Source organism: Dicentrarchus labrax, unplaced genomic scaffold (assembly GCF_905237075.1).
Source record: "Dicentrarchus labrax unplaced genomic scaffold, dlabrax2021, whole genome shotgun sequence".
NCBI lineage: Eukaryota > Metazoa > Chordata > Actinopteri > Moronidae > Dicentrarchus > Dicentrarchus labrax.
The window spans coordinates 2,634,993-2,648,678 of NW_026136711.1; the positions used below are offsets into that span (position 1 = coordinate 2,634,993).

At 45.3% G+C, this 13,686-nt stretch overlaps 1 protein-coding gene and 2 long non-coding RNA genes across 11 annotated transcripts in view; 2 read left to right on the forward strand and 1 right to left on the reverse strand.

Moving 5' to 3' along the window:
• gabbr1b (gamma-aminobutyric acid (GABA) B receptor, 1b) overlaps nucleotides 1-13,686 on the forward strand; it is a 208,046-nt gene that overhangs the window by 151,669 nt on the left and 42,691 nt on the right. The window lies entirely within an intron of this gene.
• LOC127372076 (uncharacterized) lies at nucleotides 7,732-10,962 on the forward strand. Its single transcript, XR_007886533.1, has 2 exons — nucleotides 7,732-10,498; nucleotides 10,720-10,962. It is a non-coding gene; the product is annotated as an uncharacterized LOC127372076 (long non-coding RNA).
• LOC127372061 (uncharacterized) lies at nucleotides 12,158-12,967 on the reverse strand. The gene is made up of 3 exons (XR_007886515.1): nucleotides 12,911-12,967; nucleotides 12,517-12,586; nucleotides 12,158-12,352 (listed from the first exon to the last, which is right to left on the reverse strand). It is a non-coding gene; the product is annotated as an uncharacterized LOC127372061 (long non-coding RNA).

Sequence of the window (13,686 nt, forward strand, 5' to 3'; positions counted from 1 at the left end):
CTGGCCTTCATCGGTTTCTAAGGCTGCCTGGGTTCGTTGCCTGATCACCGGGTTTCAGTTATGGTGCTCATTCCGACCCCGCTCCCTGGCAAAACCTCCTCTCATCCTTGAGCTCCCACTATTAGCTATGGTCAGCTAATAGGACCGCTATGTAACCAATGGCAGCTAGTACAGTTAGCGGTGTTCCATTACAAGAGAAAAGGTCCAGTTGCAGCAATCTCCTGACACTGGTCCCAGTGACAAGGCACTGCTCCTGAATAGTTTGACATTTTTTTCTGCGACTGTCTGACTAATATAAACTAGGTCGAACAACAGCTTGTGCACACCGCCTGCGTCTTCATGGTGAGTGCGTGGCGGAACGTCTTGATTGTTATTTCAGTGCCCATCTAAACAGATTAGAGCGGTCACATTGCCCGCGTCTCATCTGCGTCTGTCAGCGACGCTTCACTAGAGAGTTGAGGTCTTGCCTATTTTGTACCCTAAGCCGCGCTTATCTCACAGCAAAAGAGCACTGTAAAAGGATCTGTTGGTAGTCATATTTACATATTTCAGTACAGTTTAAACTTCCTTTTCCAAATAAAAGAACTGTAGTAATCTTTAACTTATCACAACTTCACTTGTGAAAGAACAAACCACAAGTGCTTTCTGGTTACCACTCTTTACCTTTAAACTGCATTGTAAATTAAATGATACAACATGGACATGGACATTATACAGGGAAAAGTGTATAGGGAAATATAAGGCTGGCAGCTCTGCAGCTGGAGATTGATATTTCTTTGTTTCAAGGTTGAACTGAGGACTTTCTCGAAATGAGACTCAACAATCAACTCTTCAAGCTTCCAACCCAAAGCGTTGTTATATCTTTCTTGGCTTTGATTGGTTGTTTTCATTCAGGCCCAGTGGATTCTTCACCTATTTCAGCTTTAATGCAGGAACAATAGAAACAAAACAAGAGCGACTGCAGAGTTTTCTTTTATGAAGCATCACACGACACAGCACATCCTGCACAAACCCTGGATTTTTAAACAGCCAAGCTACAATCAAACGTTTTTTTATTCGCAACCAGCAAAACCATGCTGTGGTAGGTTGATGAAGTGCAGATGTATCTCGAACATCCCTTCATATTCTCTGTTATAAGAGTAACAGCTCCTTTCTGTGTGTGTAGTTAGTGGGCAGATGATAGAGAGCGGTGAATGCAAGGTACATCGCCTCTAGATTAGACTGAATTAATTAATTGGCTATCCTTTTCACTTTCCTATGGGTGGTGTCATGATCCGCTCCTGGCTTTCCATCCTACTGCCAGTTCTGCCGGTACTTTTCCTGATCACCTGCCTGCCACTCTCACCTCATCAGTGCAACCACCTTCACCTGTGTTCCCTCACCTGATTTAAACCCACTCTTTCCACTCAGTCTCTGCCAGATTGTCTTTAGCAGCATGCAAAGCTCTCTCGTGTTATTTTCCGGGTTGCTTCCTTGGTTTCGACCCTGCTTGTCCCTGACCCGTCCTCGTCGTCCCTGCCCAGGTAACCTGAACAGCCTTCTGTCCCTGACCCCTCTGCCTGCTCGCCCCTTGTCTGTCTCCAGTTTGCTTGGATTCCCTCTCCGGAGGTCTCTGCTTGAAAGTCGGACTGTTTTGGCTAGCTCAGGTTGTGGACTATTCCTGTGTACCTGCTGTGGATATTACGACCCTGTTTGGTCAATAAACTGTTGAACTTTTCCAACGCTGGTCTCAGTCTGTGCTGTTCTTGGGTCCAACCTCACGCCCATTACAGTACAATCTGGCCAGAAATGGACCCAGCTCAGATTGACGACAGGATATCTCGGATGGAGGACATGTTAAATCAGCTAGTTTCTGCCTCTGCGGCTGCCTCAGCAGAGAATCAGCAGGGCCTGGCACAAGTGTGGCATGAAATGGCGAGCATCCATGCCCGCACCCTGTCTCTGGAGCTATCACCTGCTTCGCTGGGGGCCAGATCTTCATCACCGGCTTCGGCAAGCGCTGCTGCTCCGCCACCTGTCTCAGCAGGAGTTGGTGCTCCTCTCCCTTTGCCCTGTGAGCCTAATGTGGGAGCACCTGAGCGTTATGATGGCGATCCTGTCACCTGTAACGCCTTTCTCTGCAACCGCTCACCTTTTCCTCCGAGGAAGCCAGGGTGGCTTATACTATTAACCATCTCACTGTGCGGGCGCGTCTTTGGGACACAGCTGAGTGGCAGAGGGGGACCCCTGCCTGCCACTCTTTCCAGTCCTTTGCCAACAAGCTCAGGAGGGTCTTTGGTACTGGACCTCTGGGGGGCGACGCTGGACGAGAGTTGTTGGATCTGGTCCAGGGGAGCCGCTCAGTCACGGACTATGCCATAGACTTCCGCACCAAGGCCCCCATGTGTGACTGGAACCCGGCCGCTCTCCGTGATGTCTTTATGCGGGGGCTGGCTGGGTACATTAAAGATGAACTCGTAACTTATGAACTGCCGTCTACACTGGAGGGTCTAATTGAGCTCGCCACCCATCTCGACCTGCGCATCCAGGCACGCAGGAGACGCTCACATTCTGCCCGGCCACACAGTTCCCCTTACTTCAAGTCTCCAGTAACTCCTGCCTCCTCCTCGTTAGCCTCAACCGCTCCTCTAAGTGTGGAAGATCCTGAGCCTATGCAGCTGGGTCACACCCGCCTCTCACTTGAAGAGAGGGAGAGAAGGCAGAGACTGAACCTTTGTACTGCGGCCAGCCAGGACACTTTGTCAGCCGGTGTCCAGTAAAAGCCAGAACTCACCAGTGAACGGAGGCATACTGGTGAGCTCCATCATTGGTCCTGCTTCCCCTAAAAGACCCAGCCTCACCGGTGAGTTCCTGCTGCCTTCTGGCTCCCAATCCATCGCTGTCCTTATCGATTCAGGGGCCGACAAGAGCATTATGGACCAGGCCCTCGCTCTCCGGCTTGGACCCAGAGAAACTGTCATTGCCCATCTCAGCCAGCGCCCTGGATGGACATGTGCTGGGGAGGGTTACATCACAAACCAACCCTGTGCGCATGCTCCTGCCGGGGGGCCACAGTGAGACCATCCAGTTCCTGCTCCTGTCTACACCAAGCCAGCCTGTAATCCTGGGGTACCCCTGGCTTCGCAGGCACAACCCCAACACTGATTGGACTACCTGTTCCGTCCAGGAGTGGGGAGAGACCTGCCAGGGGACCTGCCTCAGGACACCATCGCTGTCACCTGCTTCTCCTGTTCCTGCTCCAGCCCCAGATCTCACCTGAGTTCCAGCAGTTTATCATGACCTGAAAGAGGTGTTCAACAAAGCGAAGGCCACCTCTCTGCCACCTCACCGCCCCTATGACTGTGCCATAGACCTACTCCCGGGCACTTCGCCTCCCAAAGGACGCTTATACTCTCTGCCCCTGAGAGAAAGGCCATGGAGGAGTACATACAAGACTCTGTAGCGGCAGGGATCATCCGTCCTTCCTCTTCACCTGCTGGTACAGGTTTTTTCTTTGTGGATAAGAAGGACAACTCTCTGCGGCCCTGTATAGACTATCATGGACTTAATGATATTACAGTTAAGAACCGCTATCCCCTCCCACTCCTCCACAGCCTTTTATGCTCCAGGGGGCAACAGTGTTCTCCAAGCTCCAAGCAACTGCAGCGTTTCCTGGCGTTTGCCAATTTCTACTGGCGTTTCATCAGAGGTTTCAGCTCCATTGCCTCTCCCCTCACCTCATCCAAGACATCCTTCCGCTGGACTGACGAGGCACAAGGTACCTTCGACACCCTCAAGACTTGCTTCTCCACTGCTCCCATCCTCCAGATCCCCGACCCTGAGCGCCAGTTCATTGTGGAGGTGGACGCATCCAGCGTGGGGGTGGGGGCAGTTCTGTCTCAGCGATCCACCGTCGACCAGAAGGTCCACCCCTGCGCCTTTTTCTCTTGCTGCCTAACTCCCACGGAAAGGAACTACGATATTGGTAACAGGGAGCTTCTGGTGGTGAAACTGGCCTTGGAGGAGTGGCGCCACTGGCTAGAGGAAGCCAAAGTGCCATTCATTGTGTGGACTGATCATCGCAACCTGGAATATATTCGATCTGCCAAGAGACTGAATTCCAGACAGGCCTGCTGGTCACTGTTCTTTGACAGGTTCAACTTCACACTGTCCTATCGACCCGGGTCTCGTAACATCAAACCAGATGCACTTTCCTGGCAGTTTCCTGAGTGTCCTGATAAAACGGTTGAGCCCTCCATCATCGTCCCAGCCTCCTGTCTCGTTGCCTCTGTCACTTGGGAGATAGAGGAGAGGGTGTGGGCTGCCACTGAGGACCAGCCTGGTCCTAGTTCCTGTCCCCCTGACTGTTTGTTTATTCCGGCTCACCTCCGCTCCGATGTGCTCCAGTGGGGGCATGCTCCCGGCTCACCTGCCACCCTGGCATTCAGTGGACCCGAGACTTCCTGCAGCACAATTCTGGTGGTCATCAATGGAGGAGGATGTCCGAGGCTATGCAAACGCCTGTCCTGTGTGCAACCAGAACAAGACCTCTCGTTATCCACCAGCCGGCTTCCTGCACCCATTGCCTGTTCCTCATCGCCCATGGTCACACATCTCCCTGGACTTTGTAACTGCTCTACCTACATCCAAAGGCCACACTGCCATCCTCACAGTTGTCGACCGTTTTAGCAAGATGGTCCACTTCATTCCCCTTCCCAAGCTTCCCTCTACCAAAGACACAGCTGAACTGGTTCTCCAGAACATCTTTCGTCTCCATAGACTGCCCACTGACATTGTCTCTGACCGGAGGCCCCAATTCACATCCATGTTCTGGAAGGAGTTTTGCAGTCTAGTTGGGGCCTCTGTCAGTCTGTCTTCTGGCTTCCACACCCAGTCCAATGGGCAGACTGAGAGAATGAACCAGGACCTGGACCACTCTTCGCTGCTTGATCAACCACAACCCTGCTTCCTGGTCTGAACAACTGGTCTGGGTAGAATATGCCCACAACACCCTCACCTGCTCTTCTACTGGACGTTCACCCTTCCAGTGTGCCTATGGGTATCAGCCTCCACTATTTGCCAACCAAGAGAGGGAGGCTGCCCCTAAAGGTGGAGAACCGCAAGCTCGCTCCCAGGTTTGTTGGGCCCTTTCCCATTGCTCGCATCATCAACCCAGAGTCGGTACATCTTCGGCTTCCCCGGTCCATGAAGATTCACCCGACGTTCCACTCTCACCTCATCAGTGCAACCACCTTCACCTGTGTTCCCTCACCTGATTTAAACTCACTCTTTCCACTCAGTCCCTGCCAGATTGTCTTTAGCAGCATGCAAAGCTCCTGCTTGTCCCTGACGCATCCTCGCCGTCCCTGCCCAGGTAACCTGAACAGCCTTCTGTCCCTGACCCCTCTGCCTGCTCGCCCCTTGTCTGTCTCCAGTTTGCTTGGATTCCCTCCCCGGAGGTCTCTGCTTGAAAGTCAGACTCTTTTGGCTAGCTCAGGTTGTGGACTATTCCTGTGTACCTCCTGTGTACCTGCTGTGGATATTACGACCCCGTTTGGTCAATAAACTGTTGAACTTTTCCAACACTGGTCTCAGCCTGCGCTGTTCTTGGGTCTAACCTCACGCCCATTACAGGGTGGTGCCCCAAGGTGAATTTGAATTTACTCACTACAATTCTTGATTGCCCGAAGTGAGTGTAATCCCTGTACTTACTCTTTTGTACAATGAGTGTTCTTATGCTGCATATTCTGGTCCCCTTTAAGGTATTCATGCTAGACAACAGTAAGTCTCTCCAGATCTGCTCAGCTTTATGATAATAAAAGATAATTTTTATCTATTTTGTGTTGTTTTCATAGATTTATTTTCCTGCTATTGCCTCCATCTATCTCACAGTTTTTTGTGCTGTGTTCCCTGAACATGACATGAATCAAAAATATCTGCTGTCTGAATAACAAACACTAAGCTTTTGAAGTAAGAGTCTCAAAGTCATCCTCTGCATCAGTCTCTGAAGTTTGACACATAAGATCCTCAACTGCATACAAACCAGCAGCCTCCATAGCAACACATTTGTGAGGCAAAAGAAGCTCCTGTTACTATTCTGACCTTAAGACTCCATGGCAACGTGGCTGCTATTAACATCTCATTCAATCATGCCAAGGCGCACAAGTAACTGCCTAGGGTTCTAAAAAGTCTAGTAGACAACACTGAGGTATTACATGTTTCAGCAATAAAGTTAAAAAAACAGGTTAAAATAAAAACAGAGAAATTTGAATAAGCTTGCTTGCATGCCGCAGCATCTATATGTGCAGCTGTTATAATAGTCAGAATCTCCTGATCCAGTCGATTTGAACAGTTGTGGCTTAGCCCTTAAAAGTAAAATCCAATCAGACATCATTTAGGTTGTTTTTATCAATAAAGCCCAAAAAATACAGATTAAAACCAAAATGTAGGAAGTTGGAAGAAACTACTGGCCACTGAATCTGCATGTGCAGATCACAAGGTCATGTAAGAATCCATCTTGGCAGTACTAGGGCGTCAATCTATATGTTTATGGCCAAACTACAAGAGAAGACAAGTGAGAAGAAACAGTGGTGGCTGCTAAAGAGGTTAGCGTAGATAAGGATTTCTCAATGGGGGCGTTCAGAGAATGAATTTCCAATATTTTGGAGTTGAGGTGTTCTTGGGGGGCATTATGTTTAAGGCGGATTTAGACCAAAGATTCACAACAAGACGAGTTTAAACTACTTGCAAAATAACATTGTCTGTAACCTTAAAACCTGCCAGTTTACAGATCACATTATATTTTTTTCCATACCCGCAACTCCCTTTATTTCTCTCTGTTTAGAGCTTTCTGTAGTGCAGCTCCATGCTGAGTGTGGTAGCGTGTCTGACCTGTGAGAATCTCTTTGTCTGCCAATCAGTATTACTGAGTTTATAAATAGTGGCTATATGAGGTTGTTGGCCATTTACTAGGGCTGTGTATTGGCAAGAATAAGATACTTGATTGATCCAACACTGGGGAAATTCACTTGTTACAGCACCTACAGATGTGTAACACAGCAGATGAGAAAAAAAAGAAATTACATTAAATAACAAAATAAAATTAAAAAAAATACAAGATATCAAGAAAAAAATTAATTTGGGTTGTATGTACAAACTATATACAGTATCTTTATACAGATGTGATTTTAAGTTAACTTATAATATTGCACAGGTCACAGAAGGGAGTAGAGGCATATTGTAGAAATAAATAATTACACCAAGAAATAAATTATACTGAAATTGTTTCACACAGCTATGAACAGGTCTAAGAAGTGCATGTAAGAAATTACATGCGCAAGTATGTGGCGATAGGATACATTTCATGATGTAGGGGTTACCATTCAATATATTGCGATAATTTGCGATGCTGCAAGTAAGGCGAAAACTGTCATTGTATAAAGAACACACCACCGCCGGCATAAAATCTGACTGAAAAAAGTTAACTTTATTATGCAACCAGGACAGTAGGATCTGTATTTGTATTTATTATAGTCACTGTAACATCCAACATTATAGCCCTCAGTTTCCATTTACAACACTGCTATCTAGCAGTTGGGGCTTAAACACAAAAATCATTATAGTAGGTTTGAGAATCGATGGTGCTGCTGTGGCTCAGAGGCAGAGCAGGTTGTCCACTAAAAAGAAGGTTGTTGGTTCGATCCCCGGCTCCTCCCGCCACGTGTAGAAGTATCCTTGATGCTGTGCATTGGTGTGTGAATGTGTGTGAAAGGAAAAATGTGGCATGTAACGTAAGAGCACTTTGAGTAGTCGGAAGACTAGAAAGGCGCTATAATACAGGTCCATTTACCATTTACATACAATATCATAATACAATATTGTAAAGTAGGGAAGGCAGGAAAGAAGGGATCTTGAAATTGTTCAGTCAGTCCAAATTTGTTCAGCAGTGGATCAATGCAGCATATTTACAGTGAGGATCGGCTTGGCCCAAACCGGAGAAAAAAACAAACTAAATAAAAATGAAAAAACAAATGGAAAACAACTTGGGGAAAAAGCTAACTAGAGGTATCAAAAAGAAAAATCAACTCTGCTCTGGGGTATACCCCTTTTAAGCTTGGGCCCCTGGCAGCCAACAATCCCTGTGGCCTGCTCACCAACATCCTCAAAAGGTAGCCCCTTGGAGAACCCTCATCTACTGCTTATATATCCTGTAGCTCCTCCTACCCCAGGAAGCAATTAACCTATTGCATACATTCATCTAATACCCAATATATAACTTGTATAAGTCAACAGTGGAAAAAACTTATTTTAAAAAATAAACTAGATCCCAAACTGTTCAAAACAACAAATCTCCAAATCACAATCTAGAGGAAAGATGTGAAAAACCCAAATTGTTCCTGAAGCTTCCTTCAAGATCTAATGTAACTCAATGCAAACATAATACAATTAACCTTACCATGTTTCAACCCAACATCTGTACTAATTACCAAACCAGGCAAACTAGATGGTATGTAAAAGTGACTGAGGTGGGACAGATATTTTCGGAAATATTTGTACTGGGAGTGGATTGCATCTATCCATCTCCATGCATGCATTCGATTCCCACACTATCTGAAAACCATTGATAATGATATATTTGTTTAGCACTCAAATCCACTCACCTTTAACAATAGCTGGAGGCACGGTGAAGTTGTCTTTAACATTTTTAGTTAAAGTTACCAAGTGAGACTCTGCAGCATTTCTATGTCCGATAGAAGCACTAGCACTAGTTTCTGGTCTCTCTTCCTCAACTACTCATTCTTCCACTTCGCTTCAGACAAAACATCTACTGTAGTAAGTATTTTTTGGGGCTTTTATTGCCTTTATTTGATAGGACAGCTGAAGGCAGACAGGAAGGGGGCAGAGAGAGAGAGGGGATGACACGCAGTAAAGGGCTGCAGGTCGGATTCGAACCCTGGGCTGCTGAAGCAAGGACTCAGCCTCGGCACACGGGCCGCCAGCTCCACCCACTGAGCTGAGCACTGTTCTAGTGTTTTCTAGCATGTAAATTGAATTCTGTGGTCCATGGTGCGCGATTACTGCTACAGAAAAAGCGGATCCCCCACAGTCCCTACTACCACCTTCTCAAGAGTCCATGGACCATGATTGGAGCAGCACTCACTCTGGAACTCCAGTCATGATGAGGTATCACAGGAGGCATGTCCACCACAGTCCCTACTACCACAATCTCAAGAGCCTATTGACCATTGATCATGACGACACACCTGGTCAAAGCCCATAAGAGCCTGCTCAGACCAAGCTGTGTTAGCCGATGAGTATGTGCTAACTTACAAGACTGTCTTTCCATCAGCCTCTGCTGAGAAACCTTGTTATGTTCAAACTAGTCTGCCAAAGATGCTGAGTCCAAAGAAAGAAGAAAGAGAGTGTTTTTCTGCCACAAACCTGGACATGTCATTGCCGTCTGTCTGACCCTTAAATGCATACAGCAACAAGAGACTTCTCAGAGTGTGCTGTAGCTGAAAGACGTCGTATTAATTAAAACTGAGTCGTGAACAAACAAGAACCTCTGTTGTAAATGGACCTGTACTTGTATAGCGCCTTTCTAGTCTTCCGACCACTCAAAGCGCTTTTACACTGCATGCCACATTCACACAGTGATGGCAAAGTCCATCAAACAGAAACTAACTCATTCATACACGTTCAAGCACCAATGCACGTCATCACGTTCAGTATCTTGCTCAATTGTTCAATGTGGCGGGAGGAGCCGGGGATTGAACCAACAACCTTCCGATTAGTGGACGACCCGCTCTGCCTCTGAGCCACAGCCACCTCTGACCAGTTGTCCGTCCTCTGACCAGTTTGCTCAGCCTGAGCTAGTTAGACGTTACTACACCTAGGTGCAGGGTGTTAAAGGGACACTTCACTCATTTGCATTAAGCTTTGATTCATTAGAACCCCAGTCATATTTTTGAATGGTCGTGCATCATTCCGTCACTTTCCCTGAGAGGGGAGAAATACGGATTTTAGTGTTGCACTTCCTGCTTCCAATGATGTAAAAACCGTCATTGTGCGTCATTGGAAGCAGGAAGTCTCATATCTCTGTAGAGGGGGTGAGACTACAAACACTACTTCCTCATTTTTTTTCTTACTCACACTACAGACCTATTACAGATCAGTGGGTGGGACTTCACTTGCAGAAACTAAAAAATATAACCGCCATCTTGTTTGGAAGCTAAGCAGAGGCGCTGTCGGGCCAGACGTTACGACTATGGTAATCAATGTAATATGGAAGAAATTTCGAAAGTATGATGGTCGAATCAGATGTTCGTGGCTACCTTTATTAGCCGCAATATAGCGAAGAGCTACTGAGGCCGAACAGGAGGCGGCTGAGGCTTCTGCCTTCAAGGCAGAGGACCTGCCTGTCGCGGACGAGGAGCCCGGACTGGCTCGAGCTCGGGCGGACTGCTGGTGCCTGTGCTCTCGCTGTGCGCCTATGGACACACGGACGTCTGACTGTAAAGTGAGTGTTTCTATTTTCTGTCTTATAACAACGTGGCATGTATGCACACAATTTGTTCAAGTATTATCACAAAGTTATTCCCGGTTAATACGTAACGTCAGCCAACTGAACTAACATTAGCTTCTTTACTGCACAAACAGCTTGCAGTTGCATTGCTAACTACTGTGGCATGCTAAACACAAAGACCATGCATCTCTAACTGTGTGCTCAATGTCTTGTAGACAATATCGCCTAACAGCCTTTCTGCAATGGGTCCTGCAAGGCGAGAGATTGGGATCGAGGCCATCGTGTCGTTTTACCCGCTTATGTGGTGCAGGCTATCCGACAGAAATATCCAGCTCCAGATGGCCAGTACTGCGGCACCAAGAAGTTGAGGACGCTCAGGAGGAACTATAACTGTCATTGTTAACATATTTATTTTTGTTGTTGTTGATATATTTCTGTAAATAAATGGTTTACATTCACGTTGTTGTAGTCCTTGATAGTGTTAGTGGGAGCGGCTTGTGGAGCTGTGCATTGTGGGAGTTGTTGTCTTTAATACAAATTCGCCCTAAAGTCACTTTCTGTCTTTTCTCGGTCAAATAGGCACCAAATTCAAAATGTATGTTACATTTCGACTAAATATATAACCCGATTTCAATAAATATTAATGTTTCCACGGGTGAAATGCTCCTTTAAACTAGATATACTAGTGTAGGTGTGTTGTTTTGGCTGGCTTTCACTTTGGTTAGTGTTAGTTTTTAGTGAGGCTTTTATTTATTTCTTTGATTTAAACAGCACTAATCTGCCCTGTTTCCTTTGTGGCTTTGCCTTACCTTTTTCATTTTATGTAAGATCTCTAATTTCTGTAAAATAAATAACTTCGAAGTTACCATTTAACACCTGGTCTATTTTTTCCAGAGCCATAAGCGGAATTCTCAGAGAAGTTCATTGGAAATGCTGTAAGTGGTCATATCTACATGCAGACAGCCTGTTTAGTGTCACATTGTGGTGGTGGTTAAATACAAGTTCAGTGATGTTACTTGTTTGTGCAATAAACACTTCAGCTGTGGCGAACAGCCCGTTGGAGAGTGTCCGATAAACACCACCTGTAATGAACCTGATACACTTCATCGTGAACCCTACATTATTAAAAAAGGAGTCAATACAAAGCCTACCGGTAAATGGTGTAACAATCTAGGAGCAAGTGCTGTCCTATATAGTCAAGAAAATCTCCTGGAAAGGTCCTGGGAAATGATTTTGAGGTCCGAAGAGTCAGGACCTATAGGAATTTGTCTCCACTCACAATGTATTCCTCCACAGATGAACTGGTGTAATAATTTTACCATGGTTGGGTGAGGCTGTGAATTAGCCAAAAGTTAGTAAGGGCGTGTTTTGCAATCTGGCCTGGATAGTTTGTCTTCATCAACTGTGTTTTGTACGGAGCCCCTAAAGGGACATGGGGGAAAAAAAAAAAATGAAACGTTTCTAGTGCGCACTAGATACTATCTTGTGAGCACTAGATACTATCTTGTGCGCACTAGATCCCTATCTAGTGAGCAGGAACCAGGAAGTGGCTCTACAATGCAATGACTAATACAGTGGAAATGTCATAACGGTTAAAGGGATAGTTTGGAGTTCTTGTCAAAAGATTGTATGAGTTACTGACCAGTAGTAATATAATTGCATCAACATAGCCTCAGGCAGCAGGTACTCTGGTTGGAGATTTCCCGACTGCTTGCTCCTTGTACACCAGATTCAAGTTGTAATAGCTTGAAAAGAATGCTGCCATTCCAGCCACAAAGTTGGGATGTGGAGGCACAACCACCTGACCCTCAATGCTCAGCATCCATTGAGTTGCTGTGAGCACTTCACCTAAACATAAATAAACATATGGTTTATATGTAAATATTTTATCTGTTGCCTTCCACATAAACATATCCACATGTTAAACTGTTAAACTAATACGTGTCCTTCATATATTCTCAGTCTTTGCAATGCTTTACAACAGATTTTAAAAAACAAACTGTATACACTACCTAAGACAATTAGTCTCGGAGAGTCAGGAAGCAGTAGTGTTCTTTTGATGTCAGCTGCTCTTGCTAACACCTAAAAGAAGAAGAAAAAATACATTCAAAATTGACATAGTCATTGCCCTTAGCTCAACAGTTGAGGGTAACAAGATCATACCTGTAAGAGCCAAAGTCATCATAACATACTGCCAGAAACTACTTGGTTAGGGTTAGGCACCAAAACTACTACCCACACCCCAACTGTTCTGCAGAGTGCAGCAAGGCTATCAAAAGTAGTTTACTTGAACTAACTAAGCTGATAAATTAGCCTAGAGCTCATGCTTAATCCCAAATCTGTCAAATGCCACAGAAAATGATTACACAGTCAGACACAATCACATAAATGCCCAAATGTTTTTACCTGAAAATCGTCTTCACCGATGTGTGTTGGTGATGATCACTGTCCCTTCAGCGGTGGTGCTTTCCTCTGCACCTGTAACGTTAGCTAAATGATGCAAAATGTGTCAACGTTAATGGAGGTTTTCCTCCGACAGTAGGAAACAGTTTAATACTTTATTTGCCTCTTCATCAGTCATTAAAAATGAAAATTAACTTATCAAACAGACTTTTCACAATTTACACAGTTCTTATGATAAATTCGGCACCATGTTTCACAAACCTCAAACATTAACGTTATGTTAAGTTACACTGAAGTTTATTTAACTTAACATTAGTTCACAGAAGAGCTGGTAAAGTTAAAATTCAGCCGAAATTAAAACTCTTTCTTTATGAGTCATACAAAGTCATACGTTATGATTTACGTTTTGATATATAAGTTATCTGTTAAATTGAGCATTATGTTAGCGGAGTCTGGAAAGTAGCCGGCAGGCACTGAACTCCGAGTGTGTATTTTCGGAGCAATGGACCTTCGGAGCAGTGGATAACGGCACATAGGACAATGTGCTTTCGGTCCATTAGGAATTTTTTCAAACTATTGTATTGTAACGTTAGTTGTAACTAATGCATGTTACGCTAGCTAGCTTTAGCTTTAGCTGAATTAGCTAACGTTAATATTTGCTAAAACAAAACGGTACAGACTGAATCTTTCTAACAGTTCGGATTCAAAACACGGCTTCGCTAAAATAATGGGTAATTACAGTCAATAACACAAATAAAACATTGTTCTCACCACAGAGC